Below are 27,781 nucleotides of genomic sequence, written 5' to 3'. Positions count from 1 at the left end.
TGCCAGGGTGTTGTGCCTGGCAACTATGTACATAGCATTTACATTGTATTACTTATTATAAGTAATCTAGAGATGATTTAAAGTATACGCAGGCGGATGTGCATAGGTTATATGCAAATACTATGCCATTTAACACAGTGTAAGGGACTTTATCTGTGGATTTTGGTATCCAAGGGGGTTCTGGAACCAATTCCCCAAAGATACTGAGGGACAGCTGTACATATTTTTGAAATTTTGAGAAGAATGACTGTCGTTACAATTCGGCTGTCCAGAAGCAACAGTTACTGAAATTTTAGTGTATTTACTTTGGTCTCTGGTTAGTGGAACTATCACATCAAACAACTTCCATTGTAAGTCAAACTTTCCTTGTATAATTGTGCTGTTTCCAGCTTTTCTCTCACAGTAGTGATCTATTAATAGGTATAAAGGAGCTAATGTGATTTCTGTGGTTTATTTTGTTTAGAGAGAATCCTCCGTATTCAGGGGCAAGTTGCTTAATTGACATGGCTGTTCAGATCTGAGAGGTGTGTGCATTGCTTAGAAGAAGCAACTCCCAACCCCTCCCTATTGAACTGCAGAGTTTCAAGATATGTCTACAAGTACAAAAAATGACTTGAGGTGATTATTCAAATTTTAAGGTGGTTTATTTTGGGGGGGGGGGCGAGTGTTGTTAGTTTGTTTCTTACCGTTTACCTTAATGATTAGGCAGAGTTGTTTTGAGATCTGAGTTATCTGGGTAGTCATCCCAGTTCTTCAGTTTTCTACTATGTGGCTTTCACTAACAAGTTGAAATGTTTCTGTGGTGTCAACCCTCTAGGCAACCTTTGGAGATGCTACTTTTCTTCTAAAAAATGTGGTTATGACACAGATCCTGAGGCCGGAGCTTCCTTGTCCTCTGGAATGTCTGAATGGGTGTGTAGATAAAGGTAAAGAGCTTTGGGCCTCAGGATTCTCATGGAAGATGCTATAAACTGGTTTACTCAGAACCCATTCCAGCACCCTTCTCTCCTGACTTCCTGTTCAAAGGGGTGGAGAGCTGAAGATTCCTTTCTCCACCTCCCTTGCCCTGAGGGCTCTGCATGTGACGTTGCATCAGCTAAATCCATGGATCTGTGTGAGACTAGGAGCATGTGCAAACAGCAAGGCAGTGGCTAGGACTGGGAGTGGGATGGGACACAGTTCTTTTGATAGGCATTGCACTAGAGGCATCTATTCTTTGGGGGCAGCTGAGGCAGATTTTTGGCATTCAGCCCCTGCTGATGTCGATGCAGTGCAATAGACAGTAGGGGGTGTCAGGTCTGCCAACACAGTCACATGGTATGGGCTGGCTTTTTTCTAGTGCTTAGTTCTCTGGTCCTCCCAGATTCCATAAACTGCTAGGATCTTTTCTGTAATCCCTTTGCACACCCTAAATAGAAAGGACTCTCTTGACCTTAAATAAGAACCAGGTTGTAGAATGAGATCTCTGGGCTACTGCCGTAGTAGTTCTCCACTGTTTGAATTTTCTGGGATAGAAAAAATTTCCAAAACATATTTTGGAATTCCATTAGTGTTGCCAACTTTTCTTTTTCCAAGAGAGGGGATTAACAACAAAACCCATTTACTATCACCATAATTTATCTGAAGAAATATTTTTGAGGACCAAAAAAGTAGGAAGACATAGATGCAGAAAAAAAGACAGTTTTTAAGTTGAAAAAATTTAGCTTTATGAAAAACCTCACAGAAACATCCTTATATTTTCTTTTATTGCCCTTGGTGAAATGTATTCTTAGAAAGTCATTGGGTAGGAGACCAGTGGTCTAGAAGCAGTCAGCACACTTCAACCCACCACTGACTGTTTTTGTGCATATAGTTTTTTTTGGAACCCAGCCAGGCTCATTCACAAGTGCTCATTCACTATGACTGTTTTCATGGACAGCAGCAGACTTGAGTAGTCGTGGCTGTGACCATGAGGCCACAAAGTCTGAAATATAACTATCTGGTCCTTTAACAAAAATTTGCCAACTCTGAGTGACCTACGAGACTCCATCTACCTGGAAGAGTCTAAGAACCTTGAGCGCTATCTTTCTGGACAAATCCGTTGTTTGTACTCCCAAGAGTCATTCCTTCAGCAAACATTGATCAAATCTCTGTATGTGCCAGACTGTCTTCTAGGTGCTGGGACACAGGGTTGAATTACAAAGAGAAGTTCTCTAACCTCATGGAAAGCATGTTCTAAAAAGAGACAAACATTAAATAAGTTACATGAAAAAATGAACAAAGATTATTTCATTTAGTAATGAATATTTCCATGAAAACAAAACAGGTTCAGTGATGATGAAGACTGACCCAACGGGAGGATGCCTGTGTACTCAATTAGGGTGGGTACTAAGGGGTAGTTATCAGTTCTCATGTCTCTTTATGCTGAATGGGTTTGACCCTAAAGGTACTAGTTGGAAATCATGTGTAAGCACTTCTGCCTGGGCCAGTGCATAACTGTGAGTAGGGCAGGAAAAGAAGATGCAGAAACACATAATCAAGAGGAATGTAGTCACAGGTTACCAATAATGTAAAGTCCTCAACCTGGGGAAAATCGGTCAAATAACAGAGAGCTACAAAACTAGATCCTAGCTCTAGGTTTTAGACTTTTTTTTCCTATATCAGGACACAGAAACAAGTTTCAAGTCAAAATGCTTTACTCTGCACAGAACATTGTTATACAGTTTTGGGATTTTTTTGGCGGTATGCGGGCCTCTCACTGTTGTGGCCTCTCCCGTTGTGGAGCACAGGCTCCGGACGCGCAGACTCAGTGGCCATGGCTCGCGGGTCCAGCCGCTCCGCGGCATGTGGGATCCTCCCAGACCGGGGCATGAACCCGTGTCCCCTGCATCGGCAGGTGGACTCTCAACCACTGCGCCACCAGGGAAGCCCTGTTATATAGTTTTTGAATTGGGAGGGACACACACTTTTGGGTATTATTCTATGCGTTATGTGTTTTTGTAAAGCCACTGTGGTGAAGGTGGGGACATACTATGACCATGTTGGGAATCTCTTAAACAGGAAATTAAAGATGATACTAAATTGGCAAACAGGAGTATTATAGAAACCTTGTTCTCAGGAGAACGATGGTTACATACTGTAAGCTATTTCATTTATTTTTCTTTTGTTTCTCATTATTTAATAATAAGGCATGTTCTTCTACCTAAATCAATGACACAGAATAAACCAGTGTAATTAGACTCAACTATCCCTGCCTGAATTTCTGGTCAGTCAAGTTTTTTTTTTTTTTTACAAATTTATTTATTTTATTTATTTATTTTTGGCTTCCTTGGATCTTCGTTGCTGTTGCACGGGCTTTCTCTAGTTGTGGTGAGTGGGGGGCTACTCTTCATTGAGGTGCGAGGGCTTCTTATTGTGGTGGCTTCTTTTGTTGCAGAGCACAGTGTTCAGTAGTTGTGGCTCGCGGGCTCTAGAGCGCAGGCTCAGTAGTTACGGTGCACGGGCTTAGTTGCTCTGCGGCATGTGGGATCTTCCCGGACCAGGGCTCGAACCCGTGTCCCCTGCGTTGACAGACAGATTCTTAACCACTGCGTCACTAGGGGAGCCCCGGTCAGTAAAGTTTTGAAAGCAAAGAACAAAATCAAAATAATCTCAGTCTGCTTTTCTAAACTTTAACGCTGGTATAATATCTTTTCAGGAGGGGGAACACATTTTCTTGCTTTTAGTTTCCTTTGATCAAATTCCTCAAATCATTACCAATGCTAAAATACAGGCAGTCTTGACTGGAACCCTGCCACAGGGCTTGGGAGTGGTGGTGAAAAGTGGACTTGAAGTGTCTGATCTTTTGCTTGTTTTGAAACAGTGAGCCCCATATTGTTAAAATGGCAGAGCTCTTACGGTCCCTGGTTGAGCATAGCTAATTCCCAATCCGTGGGAGCATGTTTGTATTACAATGATCCTAATTTACCCATAAATAAATTATTCTCCTCTGAAGCCCATAATAAATATAGTTTTAATTGCATGCCAACTGTTAGACCCTAAAATTAGACAGCTTCAGTCTTCCTTTGCCAATTGGAGGAGGTGTTCTGGAATATTGGAGTGGAGATTTTCTGTGGCTCCAGAGGCTCTTTGGGAGAGAGAAGAGGCAGAAATATTTCTGATGAACGTCTGAACAGATTTCAGTTGTACAAGCCTTATTTCTGGGTCAGACAGAAGCCATGTTCAAATGTTTTTCAACCATTTGAAGGGTGGTATCCCAGCCATGCCTTTTATCATCTCGCTTCTTTTGAGTCCCCGGGTCCATTTTCATAGATGAAGCCAAAGAGGATGAGTCAGAAACTGCTCTGCTGCCTGTGCCAGCCTTCAATCTGCCTTAATTAGCAGAAACAGTACCCACTTCGAAAAGATGTTTGTGCCCTTGTGACTAAGAGCCTTCAAATAGAGTCACTCTCTAAAGGAAATTGTAGGACAATCTTACAAATTAACTTGGGCACAAGGGAATACAGGCCATGTGTGAAATTAGGTTGGCCCCAGTGGAAGTGAGGTTAGGAGCTGGGGGCAGATTTCGAGCTACCCTACCCTCGTCACACTCCTTTCCCGGCCCCCTCCCAGCAGAGCAGCTTGTGGGAGCTGAGTGACTTTCCGCAAGTGCTTAACCTCTTGACCCCCGTTTCCTCATTTGAAAAAACAGGGAGAATAACAGTACCTGCCTCACTGAGTGGTTGTAAGGACTGAATCAGATGATGTTTATAAAGTGCACCGCGCCCCCCCGCCAGGAGTGTCAGTAAAAGTTACTAATTACTGCTCCCCTTTCTTATGTAGTGAGTTATCTCCTAGCCCTGCTTTACCTTTGCTTCCCACTTTTCTCTATACCCACATTTTCCGTCTGTGGAATGTTGAAGGGCAGATGCACCAGGTAAGTTTCTTTTGAGAGAAGGGGACTGTGTACTAATACTGAACCCAAAACCCTGTAGTTCTTGTTTAACGTGGCAGTTGATAGAAATCACAGTTAGAGCCATTCGAGGGTCCTGGGGCTGCCTCAGGATCCAGTTGCAATGATGGAAATCAGGGCATTCTTGTCTGTGAACCACTGTAGCATTCTAGAAGCATTCTTAACCTGCTTGACTTACTTTGGAGCAAGGCACCAAGTGTCCTTTTATTAGTCAGTTCACATTTTTAACAGATAAGAGCAAATCTTCTAAAACAATTTTTCAAGCAATGTTGGAAGATTCCTGTGTTCTTTCAAACAGTATCATCTTTCTCGCCTTTTTTTAAAACTTTATATACTTAGGTATATTCAGAATGTCAATAATGTATCTGCAGATCTTTATTTTGCAAGTATAGAGTAGTGTTCAGTTAATAGAACAATTATTTGAATTCCTTGTTTCCTCTGGGAGGAGTATAGGTGGGTTTTTGTGTGTGTGTGTGTGTGTTTTAAGGGTTTTTTTTTTTTGCCGTTTTTTGGATTAATTAGCACCTTTTAAAAAAATTTATTTATTTTTGTCTGCGTGGGTCTTCATTGCTGCACGTGGGTTTTCTCTAGTTACGGAGAGCAGGGGCTACTCTTCCTTGTGGTGTGTGGGCTTCTCATTGTGGTGGCCTCTCGTTACAGAGCACAGACTCTAGGCGCACGGGCTTCAGTAGTTGCAGCAGGCAGGCTCAGTAGTTGTAGCATGCGGGCTTAGTTGCTCTGTGGTATGTAGGATCTTCCCGGACCAGGGATGGTGTCCCCTGCATTGGCAGACATATTCTTTTTTTTTTTTTTAACGGTACGCGGGCCTCTCACTGTTGTGGCCTCTCCCGTTGCGGAGCACAGGCTCTGGACGCGCAGGCTCAGCGGCCATGGCTCACGGGCCCAGCCACTCCGCGGCATGTGGGATCTTCCCAGACCGGGGCACGAACCCACGTCCCCTGCATCGGCAGGTGGACTCTCAACCACCGCGCCACCAGGGAAGCCCAGCAGACAGATTCTTAACCACTGTGCCACTGGGGGGGTCCCTAGAAGTGTCGGTTTTGATTTCTCTTTCATAATGGTCTTTGTTCACCTTTGCCATGCCTTCAAATTTACTTTCTCTTTGGCAGATCTGCTCTTCCACATTTCTGAGCATATTTAAGAAATTTCCAAATAGCTGGCTAAAGCATTTGGGTGCTTCTTTTTTCTTGTGCTTCTTGGCTTCTTAGAATTTCCTTTGCCAGTGTTTAATTATTTTTCCAAAGATTAGAAAATAATGTTGCTGATTCTTGTGCTTCCACTATATAAAGAATAAACAGGAGGGCTTCCCTGGTGGCGCAGTGGTTGAGAGTCCACCTGCCAATGCACGGGACACGGGTTCGTGCCCCGGTCCGGGAAGATCCCACATGCCGCGGAGCGGCTGGGCCCATGAGCCATGGCCGCTGAGCCTGCGCATCCGGAGCCTGTGCTCCGCAACGGGAGAGGCCACAACAGTGATAGGCCTGCGTAAAAAAAAAAAAAAAAAAAGAATAAACAGGAAGCAGGAGAAACAAAGGAAATAAATTCTGGAAGCAAATTCCAGTCTCAATCATACATCAGTCAAGCAATTCAGGATTTCCCAATTATTTCTTTTAAAATATCCCATTTGTTCAAAACTTTGCTCTTAGGAGGGTATGTTTTCTGAAAGGGGTTGGCACATCCTTGTTTACCCCCAGCGCTGCAGCTGACTTTCCATTTACAGTTTTGAATAGATAATACAAACACATGTTCTAATCTTTTATGGATCTCTGGGGTAATATGAACAAGTGCACCTCAACTTTTGTTTCCTTTGCTTTCACATCACTTTCCCTCCATTCCCAGTTCCCCAACCACCAGTCCCTGCTACCACTTTCATTAATTTACTCATATACCCTTCCAAGATATTTTAAACATATTACAAGTATGAATGTACATGTAATTCCTCCTGATTTTCATACAGTTGTCACGATACTCATCACAGTGTCCAGCAACTTGCCTCTCCACGTAACAATACAGTACGCGTAACAAATCAGTACACTTTTCTGTGTTTCTAAAGATGGTTTTCTTTCCCTCCTTGTTACCTGCATACATGTGAAGCTTTCATTAAATAATTTATTTTGCACACTTAATGCCTACATCTCTCTCTTTTATAAATAGGGGACTAGACATAGAAACTTAAGGTGCCTGACAGTTTAGTGAGGATTCTGTGATGCTCTAAACTACTTCTCTGCTTGTTACTGAATGCAAATCAGTGTGCCCGACAACGGACAGTGAGGCCAAACAAACTGAAACGTCGGAGTTTGGACCAGAGAAAGGTTTATTGCACGGCCATGCAAGGAGATGGGTGACTCATGCCCAAAAAACCCCAATTTCCTGGGAGGCTTGGAGCAAGGCACTTTTAAAGGCAAAGCGAGGGAGGGGCATGGTTGGTTGTTCCCAACCTCTTGGTGTCAGAATCCTTTATTCTTGCAGCTGTCCACGTAGGTCAGGTCTCGATGTTCCTGGAAACCCCCAACAAGACAAATGTTATTCTCTGTTCTGCAACATTTTACCTTTATATGAATGGACTCTTAAAAGTCAGAGTCTTCAGAATAGGCTAACCTGTATATTTCAGGCTACAGGCAACATTCTTTTACAAAAGGTACAGAGCCAGCATGACTAAGCACAGGCGACAGAGCACAAAGATTAAAGTAAAAGGAGCAGATCTAATAGGGAGTCAGATTTGTTATTCCCTGTTATCTGCTGTTTCCCTCCCTGCCTTGGGTCCCGGGTATATGTCCAGGACAGTATTTTTGTCAACAGGGAGCCACAGTGGACATGTGTGTTTCAGGTCCCATTCTAGCCCAACCTTGTCCTAGATTTTTAAACTGATAGTCTATGAGAACTTTCTTCGTTATCTTGATCATTTACATTAGTTCCAAGGGAGTGGAGACTTTGGGGATAGGGTTTGGGGATATGTGGGAAGAAGTAGGAAGGTAGATTACTGTGATGCCAGCAGTGATTAAATAAACACCCTTCTGTCCTCTGATCTTACAGATAGTTATACTAAAAAAAGTTAGAATTGACTAGAGATTTGTTTTCTTTTGGGTATGATTGGTGATGGACATGCTCCCAGATCTAGCACAGAGTAAACAGCTATTATGAGTTGAAAAGTCATGAGTCTTAAGCGATGGCCAGAAGTGTTTGTTGCTTTAGGACTATCTAGCCAGTCACCTTTGCCCACAGTGCCCTGATTTTTTTTCTTTTGTAGATTGCCTTTGCACTTCTGCGTGTGGTCTTGGGAGGAAGCCCAGGAACCCAGGTGATGCCGCTTCCTTGGAATAGCCTTGGGGAGGACAGATGACAGGTTTGGCCACTGGGTGGTATCTTCCCTAGACCTGGGCAAGAGGACCCCACTTTTATCCCTCTGGCTTCACGTCCGTCCACCCAGAGCCCATACCCTCTTTTCTAGACCATATTCTGGGCATCCTGCCCGAAGTGCCCCAAGCCTGCGAGGGCAGATCAGGCCACAGTGTTCACACTCCCCAGGTCCAAGGGGTGGCTGAGAGCATATTTTGGAGGGAGAGTGGTATATGGGAGGAGATTGTATGAGAGCTACTCACCAGTGTGTAAAGGCCCCTTGTGGAGGAAAATGGGGCTGCAGCTGGAATGAGAAAGTGGGTGGGTTGTGGGCACAGGCCCTGGGCTCCATTTGAAGGCTTGTCCTGGACCCTGTGAATGTTAAGAGTGAGCCTGGCTGTGATCCGGATGCCTCAGACTCTCTGGAACAGCCTTGATTCCAGCCTGTTTTCAGAGCCTGAACTTCAGCTTCCTGTGGATTCTGTGAGTTCCTACTAACCTAAACGGTTTTGCTTGAGACAGTCAGAGTTGGTTTCTGCTGTATGAAGAAGCACAAAGAACACAGACCGAAACAGAAATCTTAAAGGGAATTTCATCCCACTTTCCTTCCAGTAAACACTTTATCTCCCCATCACCCTGGGCAGCATCACATTTTGTTGGGGTTAAACACCCAGGTTAGAGGCCACAGTCACTCATCCCACACTCACACCCAGCCACTGCTTCATCTTCAGGCCAGATCAGAAAAGGATAAACAAATGAAACCTATAAGTAGTTACACTTTTAGCAAGTCATCATCTGGGTTTCATCTGCTCTGGAAAAAATGATACAGTCTCAAACATTTAAAATATTAAAGGTTGTTAGAGAAAGTTCACCTTCTGGTGCTTTTTCAGCGACTTCCATTTCGAAACCTGTGAAATTCATTATTCTTTCTAAAAGGTCTTTATTACTTTAAATATTTATTTGAGAAGTATTTATATGTGTAATGTTTACTTAGTCACAAGTCTTCACTCCCAAACTGGAGTAGGTCAGCTCTTTGAGGGCAGTAACTGTGCTTGAGTCATCTCAGTAGCCTAGTGCCCTGCACACAGTAGGACTTCTGCAAATATTTATTGACATCATATATTTTATTTAGCATTTATAATAAGCATTACTATGTGCTTAGCTAGCATTTTGCATATGCTGATTCAGCACCAGTCCCTGTGAGATGGGGAAAATAGATTGAATTTAAAATAAATAAAAAGAATACACGGGACTTCCCTGGTGGTCCAGTGGTAAAGAATCTGCATTCCAATGCAGGGGACGTGGGTTCAATCCCTGGTCGGGGAACTAAGATCCCACATACTGCGGGGCTACTAAGCCCACGCGCCACAATTATTGAGCTTGTGCACCTCAACGAGGGAACCCACGTGCTTCAAACTACAGAGTTCACGCACTCTGGAGCCCTTGTGCCACAAATAGAGAGAAAACCCACACGCCGCAACTAGAGAGAAGCCCACGCGCCACAACAAAGAGCCCACGTGCCGTAAGGAAAGACCCTGCACGCCTCAGTGAAGATCCCGTGTGCCACAAGTAAGACCCGACGCAGCCAAAAAAATAAGGAAAATAAATAAATTAAATAAATAAATAATTTTTTTTTTTTAAAAAAAGAATACACATACATGTATTTCCCACCATCCCAGAGTAAAAAGTTCGAGGCACATTGAAGAGGTTATTAGTAATGATGCATAAAGATTTGGGTTGAAGGGAAAATGGAGTTATTGGAGATGATGATAAGTAGTGATGTAGTAGAGGATAAAGTTCCAGGCAGGAAGCCAAAGAAGAGTATGGGTGATAAGAAAGAATGAGACAAAAATTGGAATTGTTGGCAGTAAGTATAAATAATGTGACATTATATGTTGGGTTTCGGTCTTCAAAACTTTGTGTTCGGAGCCTGTCATCTCTGGAGGGGTAGATGGGCTGATCCTGTTACTGAAGAAGCACTCGATGTTCAGAGGCCTCGTGGCTGTTAAGAGAAGGAGCAAGAATTGAAAGCCAGGTTTTTCTCTGCTGCTTTTGTGACAGTTTGCCGAGTGAGAGACAGAATAGAATAACGGCATCTTTATGGCAAAAGGAGAAAACCTGCTAACAATAGCTGACCTTTATTGACAGTTTACACCGCAGGCATTTGTATTAACTCGTTTAATCCCACGACTTAATGCCTGTTACTCCATTTTGCAGATGAGAAAACTGAGGCCAAGAGATGGTTCAGTAACTTCCCCAACATTATATAGCTCCTAAATGTTACCACTGGAAGCAGCTTGGATCCTGTTTGGTTCCACAACTGCATTCCTAACCTCTTCCCCTCATTCTGAACATGCTTCTGTGGCCCCAGAGAAGAGTCTACTGTAGTAGCACATATAGACATGTTCAATAGCTTCTGTGATTGTTGGCATAGCAACTGATCTGGCTTCTGTGCTTGTTGCTAGGCTAGAAGTACTAAAGATAGTTTCACTTATTTATTGAGCACTTACTTTGTGTGGCTTAATTTTATTCTCAAACATCCTTTAGATATTGACCTTCTAAGCTGTGGAAACAAAGGCATAAAGGATAAATAATTGCACAGGTTCACACAATGAGAAAGTAGCAGAGCCAAGATTTGGGGTAGAACTTTGTGGTTCCAAAGATTCTTCTCTTAAGAGTTACAGTAGGGGCTTCCCTGGTGGCGCAGTGGTTGAGAGTCCGCCTGCCGATGCAGGGGACACGGGTTTGTGCCCCGGTCCGGGACAATCCCACATGCCACGGAGCGGCTGGGCCCGTGGGCCATGGCCACTGAGCCTGCGCGCCCAGAGCCTGTGCTCCGCAACGGGAGAGGCCACAGCAGTGAGAGGCCCGCGTACGAAAAAAAAAAAAAAAAGAGTTACAGTAAACAGCTAAAGTGCCCTCTCCCCTCTCCCCCACGTACAGCTCTCTCTCCTCTCTCTGTACTCTGTGACCAGAGTTTTCATCGTCATTATCAAGGTGACTGGTGTTGGTTGCCTTCTCAACAGCCATACCCACCTTCTTCCTTGCTAAGGGAACCATGATGTCGTTCATCTCTTGAGAGGCCAGTGATAGGTTTAGGTGTTAGCATGTGTATGGAATTCTGGCTAAGGAGCTGTTGTTACCCAGTTCAAACTTATGCTGCTCGCCATAGGACAGGCCAATAAATCGAGAGAGGAGTTGTTGGGTGAGGAATAGCGACTATTCAGAAAGCCAGCAGATTGAAAAGATGGTGGACTTGTGTCCCAAAGAACTGTCTTGCCTGAGTTAGAATTCAGGCTTCTTTTATACTTAAGGAGGAGAGAGTAAAGCTCTGGAGGGGTTGTGTTAATTTCTTCCCTCCTGCAGTCATTCACTGGTGGGCCTGGTCAGGATGTTTCCTGTGAGCTAAACAAAGGTATTTTAGCTTAATGCTCATTACCTGGGAGACAGAGTTCCCAGAGATGGGCCATATATATAATTTAAATTTATAAGCAACATCCCTATAGTGATTAACTTGTAATAGAATACAAAGTTTCTTCCCTATTACACTGTGAGGGAAGGTCTGCTGATAGAGGGTGGCTTCCAGAAAAATTTTCCTTTTTCTTGAAAAGGAAAGACGTGATCTTCTCCACCTTTGGAGATTGTTAGAAGAAGATGTGGTATCCGGAGTGATGTCAGCCATCTTGCACCCATGAGGTTTAACCCAAGTTAGGAAACAGCCTACGTGTTGAGAAGCTCGGAATGAAGGCAGGAAAGAGCATAGATGCTTGATGACATTTTTGAGCCAACGAATTACTCATTCTGGAACCTCTTTACCTTGGGACTTTTCATCATGTAATAACATTTCTTTACAGTTTAAGTCACTTCTGTTTGGGGTTTCTGTCACATACAGTCGCAAGCACCCTAATACAATTAAGATCATCATCATCACCATCATCATCATTAATACCTGTTAAGTGCTTACTGTTGCCAGACGCTGTTGAATTTGTATGTGCGTTACCTTATCTAATCCGAACCACAACGCATTGAACTAGGCACTTTTATCATTTTATTTTACAGATGAGGAAATTGTAGCTTAAAGAGTTTAAGGTTAATCTGTCCCAGGACCCATGGTGAGGGAGTGGCAGAACAATAATATGCAGAGCCAGGACTTTCCTTCCTTCCTCTTTATTAATGCTTGCAATAAAATACAAGTTTTATGATCCTTGTTTTATTGGTGAGGAACCTGCAGTTTAAAGAGATTAAGTTCTGCCTCCCAGCTATTAAGCGCAGATTTAAACTGAGGTCCGTCTTTTTTTACGTTGTACAATGTGATTTTTTTTAATGATGTACAATGTGATGAGTTAATATACATATATAGTGAAATGATTACCACAATCGAGTTAATTAATAAACGCATCACCTCATATAGTTACTACTCTTTGTGTGTGGTGGGAACACTTAAGATCTACTCTGTTACCAAATTTTAGCAAATATGGTACTATCATTAGCTATAGTCACCATGCTGTACGTTAGAGTCCCAGAATTTATTCGTCTTATAACTGAAAGTTTGTACCCTGTGACTAAACCGAGGTCTTTGTGGCTCCAAGGCTGTGTTTTTACTGCCCTTCCCTGACTCTGAAGGACACCGTGTCATGAGTCTTTTCTTTAGCTCTTCCTTCCCTGCCTCCTACCTGTCCTGTGCCCCAATCCTTCCACCCCTTGTTTTCTCCCAGGTGATGATGGATACTAATCTCTGCTTACAAGTGATCTAACTAATCAGCTGCATCTCCTAGTAACAGGATGGCTTAAGTCTGCTACCATGCCCCTGTCTCTTGGCAGCCCTGAAATCTTGATGACAGGTAGGCACATGACAGGGTAAAGCATGAGGGCCCTGGGCCTGCTTTGGATCACTGTGCACTGGCATCCTGTTGGGAATGCTTTCCTGCATGTGGCTCTGCTCTTAAACAATTAGAACGCAATACAGAAAAACCTGTATTTAGCCCAAGGTAGAATCAAAATACTGACAATGTTAAAACATCAGAGACAGACAGAAAAGGAAGAGGACAGAACGAGAGTCAGTCACTGCTCTCAGTGATGGAGCGTTCATCTGGTCCCTCAAATTCCCATCCACTCTTGCCCATGTGTCTCCCCCTCTCCTAGGGGCTGATTGCCCTCGGAAGCCGTGGCCCTTCCTCTCTGTCACGGTTCTCACACTTGTGCCAGACGCCTAGCCTTTATTCATGCAGAACTGCATAGTTCCTGCTGCTACCCCGGCCCATCTTTCCATCCGGTCCTGCGCATTCTTCAAGACTTGGTGCAAGTTCTGTGTTCTCCACGAAATTCATTGGTTCACCCGCGTCTCTAAGTTTCCCTGAATTCAGGTTGCCATTTAGGAGTTGTGATGATTCAGCTCATAAGCGTGGATTCCTTCTGAAATTTATTCACCACTCTCTCCAAGGCCTTTGAGCTTATGCGCCACGGACATGACTGATCCTTGGAACTGCTGACCTGTGAGCTGTCCCTGCTTGTACCCCAAGCAGTCTTGGCTACACAAGACCACCACATGCCCCTGTCAAGGGCATTTCATATTCTTGTCTGACCTCCATCCTTTCCTTCTTCTGGTAACATCACCTCAATTTTCCTTTGGAGTAGCAGAGCTCCAGAGGGCCAAACCTGGCCAATCAGCTTATTTCATTTTTCAAGTTTCCTGATTTGTTGAAGCAGAGAGAGCATGCCGTGCAGGTCAGTCCATTGTGAATCAGTCCAGGGACTTATGTGGAGCTATACAGAAGGAGAGAAGCTCTCTCCTTAGTCTAATTGAATGAAAGCCTGGATTCTTTGGGAGTTCCACATGATGGTGTGCTGAGAATGAAGGCAACATAGAGGAAATTAGATGAATAGTTAGCAAGAGAGAGATTGGTTCCTGGCATCCTTTGGTCTGAATTAGGTATCCAGCCAGACCCACCCGTGAAATGTTCATTTCCCTGAGACGATAAATTCCCCTTTGCTCATGCCTGCTGAGCAAGGGGATTTTTCTCAGTTGCAACTCAGAGAGTCCCAACAGATTCATCCACCCAACAGGTGGGGTTTCCTGATGTCGTTATTGAACCTGTGCTCTAAGCCCACACCTGCCAGAAAAAAAAAGTACTATCATCCTAAAACAACAACAAGTGCTATAGTTCTTCCTTGTTTTCCTCCCTTTCTCCCTTAGAGTGTAGGAAAGCAAGACGGGGCCCAACATGTAGTCTTGAAAACCTTGGCTTTGGACTTGTCCTCAGAACAGTGACTCTGTGCTTAGAAGGAACTGAGCCTGGTTCCCCAGAACTTTATACAACAGTACTCTGAGCCCAGTGAAATGGTTGCACCAAAGGGCAACCATTTTCTTGGGGAAATCTGGTGCTAGGTCTTTCCTGGAAATGCCCAGCATTCCAGACCCTCTGGACAGACTGGGGGGATTTGGGCACATTCTGAGCTTGGAGGTTGTTGGAGATTCGGCCACAAGAAGGCATTTTCAGAGAAAGAACAGAGAGCTTTCAGTAGTTTCACTGCTATAGTGGTAGGGATTTTTGAACAACTTTTGAGAAAGTTTGTATACTCTAGAGGCATGGCGAGTTTCAGGGCTCTCAGTAAAGCAAGAAAGCTAGAGAGGCGAAGTGGAGACGACATTATAGATACTCAAGCAGTTTTCAAGCGGAAAATGTAGCAACTGCCAAAAACCAAAAAAACAAAAGAAAACAGAACTGATACTTCCTTGACTGCTCTTATTGCAGGAACACTTTTTTTTTTTTTTTTGTGGAACAGAGTTAAAAAATCGAGTCATCAGATTGTTGCAAGGGTTTACCAGGCAGGAGGAAGCTACTTGTCCCTGCGTTGATTCCCAGCAGCCCCTCTGCGTTGGGCCCCAGCCTGAGTCCTGGTGTGGGAGGGACTGGCTATGGGTGGCTGCCTGAAGTCTCCCAGCTCAGCTCGTCCTGTGGGAGAAGGGAGGGAGGGGCAGGGGTCTCCTGCCAGGGCTTGGAGGAGTGACCCAGAGCATGGATGTTTCCTCACTTCGCTTCATGCAGATGCCCAGACCTCAAATGCGGGAGAAAGGAAGTGAGGCTGACAGTGGGTTTCTAGGTGAGGCTGGGGAGGCTGCTGGCAGAGATTGCTGGTGTTTTCCTCAACCAGATGATTCACTGGACGAAAACTAGTCAACTGACCACTTGCTTTGGCATCTCATAAGCCCCACCTCACCCTGCGAGTCACCTCACTGGTATTTAAATACAGGGCTTTGTCCTCGGGGACTTTTTACTTTGCTTCCCAAGCCTCCCAAATTCCTTGAAGCATGTTTGAGGCTGTCTTCTTTCTTCTTCTGTTGTTGTTGAACTATCTCCTTAAAATTACACAAAGGGGCTTCCCTGGTAGCGCAGTGGTTAAGAATCTGCCTGCCAATGCAGGGGACATGGGTTCAAGCCCTGGTCCAGGAAGACCCCACATGCCACGGAGCAACTAAGCCCGTGTGCCACAACTACTGAGCCTGCACTTGAGCCACAACTACTGAAGCCCGCGCGCCTAGAGACTGTGCTCCGCGACGAGAAGCCACCGCAGTGAGAGACCCACGCACCACAACAAAGAGTAGCCCCCGCTCGCCACAACTAGAGAAAAGCCCGCACGTAGCAGCAAAAAATAAAGAAAGAAAGAATAAATAAATTCATTAAAAAAAAAAGAGGTAAAGAGACATAAAGCCCCAAGAAAAATAACAATGTCTGTAGATTTTCTCTTTATAGGAGGGGCTAAGAGTGGAGGTTGGGTTGCAGAAATGGGAAAAAAGATGAGGGTACTTAATGCTATAGAACTGTGCACTTAAAAATGGTTAAAATGGTAATTGTTATGTTATGTATATATGTAAATGATCACACCCCAGGTTTTAAAAACGTAAACAACAAGCAGACAAACAAGCACTGTTATATGTCAGGTTAAAAAGAAAAGAAACAGGAGGGCAGGATTTCAGGAGATGAGTGTCACCTCCCCCATAGTTAGCATACATGGACCCTTCCACCATAAGATGTTGGGACTCTAATATGAAAATAATTGTTATTTTAAGAGATATCAATTTTTAGAGTTGTTTGACAGTTCAAGTTCAATAATTCATCTGTATTTCAGAAGTGTAACTCTATAAGTTATAACATCATCACATATTCCCTGCATAGAGGTGTACATAAAGTCCAGAAACAAGACAGTGGCCTTCTGACTCTCCAGTGTTGGCAGAATCAGTTCCCTGGAACAGTAGGTCAGCCCTGACTGTGATTTAATCAAATTGGGAAAACCCAAGATATTGAAGGGTCACCTTAGAGTTTAGAGACAGGAGACTTTTTGTTTCTGTTAATAAACAAGTATGTTTCCTTTTATTAGGTAAGAATTTAAAAATTAATAGTTTTCCTTTTTTGCCTTGGCTATCAGGAGCACAGAGCTGATTTGGGAGATGATTACAATGATCGTCTACAGCTTAGATTATATACTGCAGTGCTTTCCTGGTTTTCCAATCCAGACCCTGGTTCTTTTATTTTGGTTTTAAGGGGTCTGTTGGATTTTTGGCTTTTGTCATAAGCTTCCTCAGTTTTTAAAAAGGTGAGGACTAAAAGATCAATAAATGGAAGGAGATATGAAAAACAACCACTGGGCTGGCAGGCTGAAATCAAAGGACAGAATAAATTTCTTTATCAGTCACCCATCCAAGTTTGGACACCTGCCTGGCTACCTTTTACCCGAGGCAGCTGCTTCCCTGCCATCCATCTGCAAGGTGTGTGTTCCCTCATCTGTGACTTGCTTGGGGCCTGGCCCACTGAAAGAAGCCAGCTGGTCGTCACTTTGGCTTCTGAAGTTAGTATTCTTACGCTCAGGGAGCCTCTGTTGGAGGAGAAGTGCTGTGTAAACAGTCTGCACCTCGCACACTGTCAGCAGAAATGTTACTTGAGCCTGAGTGGGCAGGGTCACCAAAGTACTGCTGCTGGAGAGCTGAGGCCCCAGGACTTCAAGATGGTAGCAGGGACAAGAAGGGCATCCACAGTGCTTGGTCTGAAGGTCGAGCCTGAGTTGGGGTGGTCTTCCTCTGAGATGCCATCTTCCAGTGGCAAAGGGTGTGTCTGTAGACCCCTCTGTACCTGAGTGTAATGTAGTTTCTGCTGGTATCCCGATCCCTGAGGGGCTGTCTTGTGTTTTAGGCTGGTTGTTAGAAAGGGTTTTCTGTGTGAGTTTTGGAGTGTGATGCATGAGGGCAGTAGTGAAGATCCTCTGACCCTGTTTAAAGGAAGAGAAATGAGCCACTTGGGCTGGGGGCTGAGTGAGAGCAGGGCCTGTCATTCAGGGTGAGATCACTTCCTGTTCTTTCTGCCCCTCACCTACCCATCTGGCTTCTGCACCACCCTCGGGCCAAAATGATCTCGAGATCTAGAAGCTCACCAGGGAGCCTCCTGTAAGCATTTGTTTTGATTTTATGTGGGTGAAGTCTCTACAGAACTCTAAACAGTTTATATTGGGATTAAAGCAGTGAGGAAATCATATCAAAATGACTTATTTTTTCTCACTTCTCTCATTTGCTAGTCATTCTGGAAAATCACATATCAGTTCAAATATAACAAAAGTTCAAGATCTGTTTCTAGGATTAATTTTAATATGTCCTTAAGAAAAGCTGATTTTTTCCATCTCCCAAAGCAGATAGCTTCGATTCCCAGGCATTTCCTTTGCAAGTGGGTTTTCTCTCTTTATTTTCAGGGACCACACAAAGATGGTGAAAATGTTGGGAGCAAAGGTTCATTCTTAGCAACTAGGAAAAAGTGTCAGAGGATTTAGAAAGATGGAAACTCAGCTAAGAGCAATGACGCCAACTTATTATACTACAAGTTCAGGAGACTTCTCTGTCTGACACTACTTTTTTAGAGGATCTGTGGCCATATATTCTAATTTCTTGTTACTCAAAATATAGTATGTAAACCAGCAGATATGGCATCACTTGGGAATTTTTCACAAAAGTCTTGGATGCCCTAGATTTACATTAACATGAAAGAGATTGCATCAACTGTTGATATTAAGAGAACCCAAATTTCTTTGCTTCATCAGTTTATTGGTCCCAATGAGCTCTCATTACCAGTAGTAATTCAACTTCCCTAGCTCGGATTTCCCTGGCAGTGCCTGAGACCGGATTTCAGTTCACCTTCAAAGTGCCCCTAAGCTTTTCTTGGGTTCCTCAGAAGGTTGCCACAAGCTACCTAAGGAGCAGGTTCCCCTCCCCCACTGTTGTCTGTTGCTTACTGCCTGCTGGGGTGTTCCAAGGGAACCCCAAGTTCCCTCCCAGAGACAGACAATGCAAGGGCCATGTTTCCTTCAGTATTCACCACATCAGACTCCTCTAGGTCATGACCAGAAATGAGTAGCGCCACCTCCCCCAATCTCTGACACTCTCTTGTGTATACCTTAGTATCATTTCCAGCCCGACTCTCCAGAGATCTAAGACATCATGAAGGCCACAATTTTGATAGACACCTATATCCTCGTTTCTCATTTTCATCCAGGCACTCTGGCACCAAGTCCTCTCCACAAGCTATTTCCTCCATGAAAATCACCTCATGCAGAATGGTCACTGCCTATGAGTCACCATTAGAACCAGTTCATCAGATAATCTCAGCCTCTGAATCCCAGTTCAGGCTCAGCTGGAACCACTACTATGAAAAGCAGTAGTATAATGTAGATGGTTTAAACAATAAATCAACAGCCATATTGATAGCCAATGCTTGCTTTTGTTTTGTTGCTAATCAAACCAAAATACTTGGAGAAGTATTCTTCCTGGATCACTGATGATACTCTTAGAGCTATCTGCTGAGATCACAGCAAGGATATACAATTTAGTTTTGGGAACTAAGTGTTAAGATGGACATTCGTAAACTAGAGAGGACCGGTATAGGCAAGAAGGATGTTGAGGCATTTATATACAAAGTGAAAGGAAGTGGAGAGGTTTAACTTGGAAAATGGAGGCCAGGATAATATCTTTACATTTTAAACACTGTCATGGGGCCAGATAAATTCTCTTGTTCTGGATTATTCTGGTGCACTAAGATTAATGAGAGGAAATTACGGAGAGGCAGATTCTAAGACCACAGGTCGACAAAGAAGGAATGAATGCCTTGGGAAGCAGAGTTCTATATCACTCATGTGTCTAAGCTAAGAGGAGTATGTTTACATTAGAGCACTTTAGGAGAAATTATTGAGTTAAGGGGGGATTTAATCCAGATAGCCTAGTATCTTGAAAAACAAAAGCTAGAAGGAATCTTAGAGATTATTATCAGAGTTTAGGAGACTAAGGCCCAGAGTGCAGATTTGACTTGCCCCAATTTACACTAATTGCTGGCAGAGAGGGGAATGGAGTCCAGATTTCCGATCCCCATCTCAGTACACTTCTTGTTACACGACATTCTTCCCCACTCTCAACTTCTTTGATGCTCTGTCTTCCCCAGGAGGATCAGGTGAATGAATGGGAAAATGGAGAAAAATTTGGTGGAACTTTAAGAATTTAAGTAAGCTAATGCTGTCCAGGCTAAACTATCTACGTATCCTAGGACTAGTCTTCCCCACCAATCAATTGAATCCTTTCATATCTACAAATTGATATATCTTTTCCAGGATATATTAATATAGAGTTCTAAGCTATTCTCCATTTACACTTTGACTTTATTTGATAGCCATTGCAACATGGGGAACCTAATTGAGATTGAGATGGGGGCATTTAACAGAGAACTCTGAGGTCTTATCAATGAACGGGAGCTGGTGTGGAGGAGAACTGGAAAGTTTTCCAGGAAGCAGTAACAGCATGAGTCAAGGTCTTGGGGTAGTTTCCTGGTATCTTGAGAAACTAAAAGTTTGGTGACCAGTGCTCAGTGGAAGGAGGGAGATCAGTAAGATATGAGTTGGTAGAGGCTAGATGATGTGGAGCTTTTTAAGGCGTGATAAGGATTTTGGATTTGATTCTAAGTGGGCTTGGAAACAGTTGAAAGATTTAAGCACGGGAGTTACATGACTCAATTCCTGTTTTTTTTTTTGCGGTACGCGGGCCTCTCACTGTTGTGGCCTCTCCCGTTACGGAGCACGCGCAGGCTCAGCGGCCATGGCTCACGGGCCCAGCCGCTCCGGGGCATGTGGGATCTTCCCGGACCAGGGCACGAACCCGTGTCCCCTGCATCGGCAGGCGGAGTCTCAACCACTGCGCCACCAGGGAAGCCCCTCAATTCGTGTTTTAAGAAGTGCCCTCTGGCTGTCATTAGAAAGACTGAACAAGATGGAACAAGGGTTGATGTGGAGTCCAGGTGATGGTGGTTGGGATGGTACAGTGATATCAAGACCAATTTGAGTCTATGTTGGGATTAGAGAACAGGAGGACTTTCTAATTAGTATCAGTCGTATCTGGCTAAACTGCATTTTGGGTTCTTCTCTTCCCACTTAGTGAGTTTTGAAGAATCTGTAATTTGTTTTTCAGTAATTGTCTCTGATCCCCTTTTCATGTTTTTGTTTTTTGGGGGGTTTTTGGCCATGCTGTGCAGCTTGCGGGATCTTAGTTCCCTGGACAGGGATTGAACCTGGGCCACCACAGTGAAAGCACTGGACTGCCAGGAATTCCCCCATTTTCGTGTTTGATCGATATCAACATCAACTCATACAAAAGTCTCTTGTCCTGGTTCTCACTCCTCAATTCCTGGATTTCCTTTGGCTCCACGGTGCCAAGCTTCCCTGGGCCCTGTCTTCTCTCTGTCCTTCCTTTCCCCGTCTCCTTCCTGGGGGGCAGAAAGGAGGAAGCTGGTGGGATCCTGTCGAAGGAGAAAGGAAGGACTATAGGGGAGGGAGGCAAAATGAAGGCTGGGGCCCAGAGGAACTTTGCTGACCTCTTCCAATCTTTGCCACAATTTTTCTTATTTCTGTCCTCTGTGCTTAGAAAAAGAGAAGCTGTGGGCCAATCCCTTTTCACATCCTACCTTTCATACCCCCTCACAGTAGGAATGGTGATGATGAGAAGGCTCCTGTGAGCAGAAATATTGCCCTCGAGGCCTGGCATTCAAAATGCTGACAATTATAGTGATTCCCTTGGAAAACAAAACCAAAGCCCCCCACCCTCGCCAGGGGAAAAATTATTTTATAATTTCACTGATGCCTGAAAATCTCTGAGGGAAGTAAGGGAGTGCTGCAATGGGGCAGGACACAGCCCCTGTCCTCTTTGGGGAAGGGGGAACCGACCAGAGTTGCTTGGGGACCTTCCTGGGGAGGGTTTGGAGTGGACCTCATACATCTGTTGCATCCCTGGGCTTAAGCACTGAAGATTTCTGTGAGAAATCAGGTGAAGTTCCTGGGAAGCACAATACATGAATGCGTTGACCTTTTAACTCTGAACGCTTTATTAAATTATGGAATGGGGAAGTGTTCGGCATTTTCTTAGTTGACAAGAGCTTCCACTGGGCCTTGTGTTAGGAGTGTTTTTTAATTCATAATGAGGTCCTTTCAACCTTACCTAAGTTTATGCTAATGGGTTGACTCTTGAGCCATGAGGGGGGGGTCCTAGATAGTTTCAGGATGGGGCTAGTGGCCAGAAAGACCAAACAGGTGATTAGAGGGTTGGAACTGTCAGCCCCTGCCCACACATTCTTCGGGGGAGAGTGAGGGGTTAGAAATTGAGTTCAATCACCAGTAGCCCATGATTTGATCAGTTGTGCCTACATAGTGAAACCTCCATGAAAACCTCTAAAGCCTGGGCTTGGACAGTTCCAGGAGAGCTCTGATTAACCCACTCTCAACAGTGTAAGTTGATCCTGGTCACCCAGTAGTTTTTTTTTTTTTTTCCTTAATAAATTTATTTATTTATTTTGGGCTGCATTGGGTCTTCGTTGCTGTGCACGGGCTTTTCTCTAGTTGCGGTGCGCAGGCCTCTCATTGTGGTGGCTTCTCTTGTTGCGGAGCACAGGCTCTAGGCGTGCGGGCTTCAGTAGTTGTGGCACACAGGCTTAGTTGCTCCGTGGCATATGGGATCTTCCCGGCCCAGGGCTCGAACCCGTGTCCCCTGTGTTGGCAGGCGGATTCCTAACCACTGCACCACCAGGGAAGCCCCCACCCAGTAGTTTGGTTAAACTTATTTTTGTTGACTAGATTTTGCTGCCCAGCATCCATCGTCCATTTCCCCTTTCCTCTGATAACAGCATGTTGATTTTCCTGGAGGACACATCCTCCCTCTCTTTCAGGCTGTGGGAGGAGCTGACCCTACCCCCAGTAATAGGAGTAGTAGATTCCATCCTTTTAAAAAATAATAATAATAATTGTTTCAAGAATGGGCACATGAAACAAGTTAGTTCAGTAAACTCAATCCTTGGATTTTTGCCTGATATAACAAAAGAAAGTTGTCTTTTTCTTTTGAGATTGCTAACCTGGGTGAATGTAAACCAAGACCTTCTGGTGGCCATCCCACCTCCATGAGGGTGGTGTTGCCGGAGAATGGAGCCAAGACAAGAGGAAATTGGAGGCAGGGTTTGGGGGTGGGGGGAGAGAGAGAGAAAGAGAGAAGGAGAGACTTTCTATTATAAGAACCACTAAACTCTTCTTTAGTGAGTTCAAGTTGGGTTTCTGTCCCTTGGAACCAAATATAGCCTTCTTAGCATTTCCAAATTCCCCTTCCACTCTAGTCCCAGATGGCCTGGGAGAACATGGACAAAGCTCCTAGGTCTCTCGTCTGAAATTATTTAGGGTCAGGAGACTCAGTTTAAGTCCTGGTACCACCATCATTTACTAATGATGATCAGGACAAGCTATATAATCTCCTGCGAAGCGTGGATAAAAATGCCTCCCCCGCCTCCCTCGTGGGTTATTACTATATTGGAATGAGGTGAAGGATGTGCATTTACTATCTTAGCCATGTGAACATATTAAAATGTTAGTATGGAACAGAGGAGAAAAGCACTAATGATTTTTGGTGTCTCCTTGTTCCAGACGTAATGCAAGGCACTTCACATATGTAATCGTATTTCATCTTTACATCAACCCCGCACCTAATATATTTCCTGGTTTGGAGAGGTTGCTCAATACATTTTAATTTCCTGTCCTAATTGTGCTACCAGCTTAGGGATCTAGGATAAGTAACGTCTCCAGTTCTCAGATTTCTTCAACTGTAATATGGGGGCTTGAATGGTATTTAACATTCCATCTAGTAGGCTGAATTGTTTAAGACAGACTTTGGAACTTGGAATTTGGAAAAAGAGTTCTGTGATCAGAAAAGTTTGGGACATGCTGAAATCAAAGGTAAACAGGGTCTTGTCCAAGGTCATGTAACAAATCTATAGCCAACTTGGGGTGACTGGATGTTCTACATCTTGATAGGGGTTTGGGTCACCCAGGTGCATGCATTTGTCAAAACACAGCACCTATTATCTTAGTATTTGTGCATTTCCTAGTATGTAAATTTTATATCAGAAGGAAAGATCTGTAAAAAAAATTATTGAGCTCCAGTTAATAGTATGCATGCTGAAGTATTTAGGGGGAAGGGTATTGAGGCCTGTAGGTCACTTCGAAATGCACCAAAATTAACATGGAGTAATGGATGGATAGAGGGATAGATGTGATCAAGAAAGTAGTATAGCAAAACAATCAAGATAGAATCCAGGTAGGATTATGCCAGTGTTCCCTGGAAAGTGCTTTCAGCTGTGCTGTAGGTTTGAGTTTTTTTTTTTTTTTTTAAGAAATAAAATGGTAAAAAAAATACCCCACAGCTAAGCCCAGATTCCTGCCCAGAGCTTTGTATGTCGTTGAGCAGCCCACAGCTTCTGCTTCCATATGAACAGACCCAGAAGACCCACTGCCTGCGGGCCTGAGAGCTCAGTCTCTGCAAGGCCTCTGAGCTGAAGCAGGCACACTGTTTCTTGTGGTGATTCCTCTCCTAGGTAAAATCTCTTGCCCTTTTTCCTAACAAGGGAAGCTGAACTTCCTCATGTTAACAAGAGCCAAAGTGCTCCATAAGCCACAGTGAGCAGTTCTGCAGCGACCCCTCTGCTTCAGCCGTCATCACTTCTGTTCCCAGGTGTGCCTTGGCCTCGGCACCTCCTCTCCTTCAACAGTCACTCTGTCACCATCACCCCCACCTCAGCTTCCCTCCTGGCCTGGCTTCAGGGCCTTAGAAGCCCTGGAACCTTCTGAGCTTCCTCCTTTGCCCTCTGTCTTTCAGTCTCATCTGAGATGAGCCCAGGGCTTTAAAGCAGATGGTTTTTAGTTTTCAGATATTTGTGCTTGTAGTTTGTTTAATAAATTAATCAGGCACATCAAATCTGCTACTGCTCTGAAACTGATTTCCGTCCGTATTTGCATAATAATAATTCCTTCCATTTGCATATGCTTTTCTTTTCTTTTTCGCATATGCTTTTCTTAATTCCAGGCACCTTCCATCTTTCTCCATAGCTCATTTAAATTTTCATGGGATAGACTGGCAGGTATCATTCAGCTTTCACAGATGGAGAATCTGGGAGAGTGCAAACTAACATTTATTGAGTTCCTACTGTATGCATTCATTTCCTGCATGTTGCCCTGGACGCGGTCCCACTTAAAGCCCACAGCCTCCCTGTGAGGTGCTCACTGTATTGGCACCACTTTAACAGATGAGGAAACTGAGGCCTGGAGAATGTTTTTTGAGGTCCAACAACCAGACGACAACTGGCACCAGAAGTGCAGTCCCACAGAATGACAGAGCAGGAAGGGACGTTCGTGGCTTCCTAGGCCAACCATTATATTTTCCACTTGAGGATCCTGAGGCCTCGGGAGTAGATGTGAGCTATTTAGAGGAGAAGCTAGAATTAGAATTCAGGTCTAAATTTTCTGACTCAATTTAGAAAATGAGAAACTCCATACAGATTTAGACATACGGGGCACGTTGGAGTGTTTCATACCCACAGGATAGCTGTATGCCACTCTAGGCTGGCGTTACAGTTATTGAATCTGGCGTGAGCTGGGTGCCGGGTAGGGTTGAAAACTCAGCCACTCAGTCTGTGAGACACTTGAGCAGCCCAGACATAATCAGTGTTCCTTGTGTGACAATCATCTCATGTGCTAGGAGGCTTCAAAAGCAGGAGCAGAATCCACATGTGCCATATAAACATTGAAGTGAGTAGTAAAGGGGAAAGGCATGGTGAGTAGACCCCAGACCATCCAGGTACCTGGGCCTGCTCTTTTATAGCTTCTTCCTCTCACGTCCTGACGCCATGTGGTTGGGTCTGAGGGTGAATGGCTTGCAAAGGCCCAGTTTCCTCTCTGATCTGATCTGCATCACCTTCCTGCAGGTAGCATAAGCTTGCTGATCGGATAGTGGATATTGCCGTTCACACCAAATGTTGCAGACAGAAAGATTTTCACTTCTGAGCTGATATTAGGCTCCATCTCCCAATAGAGTTAGTAGGTAGGTGCGTGGTTTATTTGTATATTTAGGCGCTTGTGTATCTGCTAAAATGTCTCAGTCCTTCTACATCCGGAGGTCCTGCCATGGAAGGTGAACTGTGCTGGGCGAACCGTCCTATGGACAGGTGGCTTGTAGTCTGACTGGCCTGTGACAAGGCCAGACTTGCAAGTTCATTTGGACTCCTAATGAGCCTAGCACTCACCTCTCACTGGAAGGGTGACTGGAAACGGACAGTGTTGATCTTGTCATAATGCAAACCTGGATAGGATGGCTGATGTCCCACGCATGATGTGTAAGACTGAATGAGCCAGATTTTGGTAAATGTACTACTTGCAGGCAATTGGAGTCTGACTGTTGTCCGGTCCCACAGGGCCTGATCATTCCCTTGGTTCTGGGGATGGGATTTTCTGGAAAGGAATGGGTATTCTCACTGTCAGTCTTAGAGTAGATTATTCCTAGTCAAGGTGACTGTGAAACTAACATCCAAACTAAAGCTGTTTGGGTAGTGGAAGGGGACCTACCAATAATGGCACTGGGACATCAGGTGTGGAGCAGGACGGATGGTTCTCCCTCTCTCTGGGCAGTGAGAGGCAATATAAGAGAAGATCCGCCCTCCCTGGGCTCTGAGGCGGGAGAGGCCTGGAGCACTTCCCTGCCGCAATGGCAGAGGCTGGGCCCTGAGCGGGAGAGGGATGTAAGGGACCCGGAGGGGGGATCTGAGTCTTGGCACTTCCTGGAAGCTGTTCCCTGAATTGTACACATCCATTATCTCTGGTGGTTATGTGTAGATTCCTTAGTTGTCAGTGCCTGGACATTTGTTGTGTGTAGAGAATGAAGGGCAGGGCAGGGCTGGGCATAGAAAACCCTGGGGGGGGGGGCGGGGAAGAATTGCCCCCTCCCGTGAGAGCTGAGTGGAGGGGGCAGCGGGGGAGGGAGGGAGTGAAGATGGAGTGTGCGGAGGCATCTCCGGAAGAGCACAGCTGTGCACAGCCTACAGCAGCCTCTCCGGAGGCAGCAGGACAAGGGGCAGCAGGACGACAGCAGCACCAGGAAGGACAGGGACCAGGGGCCAGGTGAGAAGGGGAGGGGAGGGGGCTGGGGGCACTGGTCCCGTCCAGCTCACGAAGGACCTTCTACCTTGGTCTACACAGCCTGGCTCTGGCTCCTTTACTCACCCTCATGTCCATTTCACACTTTCCTGTCTGAGTGATTGTAGCAGGGCATCCACTTTGCAGTCACAAGTGAAAATGCTTTTAGATTTTGTTGCTCTTCTCTTCCTTCCTGTGGCTTCTCTTTGGGGAGACGGTGGACATCTGTGGGAAGCAGTCTGAGCTCCAGACTTCCTCATACTCTGCACGCACCTCCAGGCTGGCATTTGAGTTCTGAATTGTAATTGCCTGTTGGCTTATCCATCTCTCCCACTCCCTCTGCTAACAGCAGCTTGAGGTTGTCACATCCCCAGTGTCCAGTGCCTGGCAAAGAGCCGGCATTCAATCAGTCTTTGAGTAAATGATGGCAAGAGATGGAAAGGACTTTGAGGTGGGATATAGAGGTCAAGGTGTAGATTTGATGCTCCTCAAGGTGTCAGATATCCATGCAGGTTTTCCAAGATAATGTAAAAACTCTAATTGTCTTTTTTTTTTTCTCTATGGCTTTCAATTTGATTTTGTTGATCTGCTTTGTACCTTACAGAGAAAGAGAAAAAACATCTTACTATTGGGGCTTAAAAACGATTGGGACAAGCAGGATTTATTTTAAATTAAATGCTTCCAGAAAAATTTCTCCTAATGCATCTCTTCCTTTGTAGTTCTTGCCATTGATAATATATAGGGATGCTTTTTTTTTTTAATCTCCATGTTTTCAGTTTCTCTACAGTACAGGAGTCAATTTAAAAATTGCCGTTATTGTCTTTGACTTCTGAAGTCATTTCATGTCATAATGTAGAAGGAGTATTTTCCTCTTTTAATTTGGCCTGCAATTTTCTGTAGAAAATTTGCCATATTGAACCCAGGGTGTTATGACAAATTACATGCTATAACTAGTTCTATGAACTGCACATTATAATCATT

The sequence above is a fragment of the Grampus griseus genome (genome assembly GCF_964374135.1).
Source record: "Grampus griseus genome assembly, chromosome: 3".
Classification (NCBI taxonomy): domain Eukaryota; kingdom Metazoa; phylum Chordata; class Mammalia; order Artiodactyla; family Delphinidae; genus Grampus; species Grampus griseus.
This window is presented reverse-complemented; position numbering follows the sequence as displayed.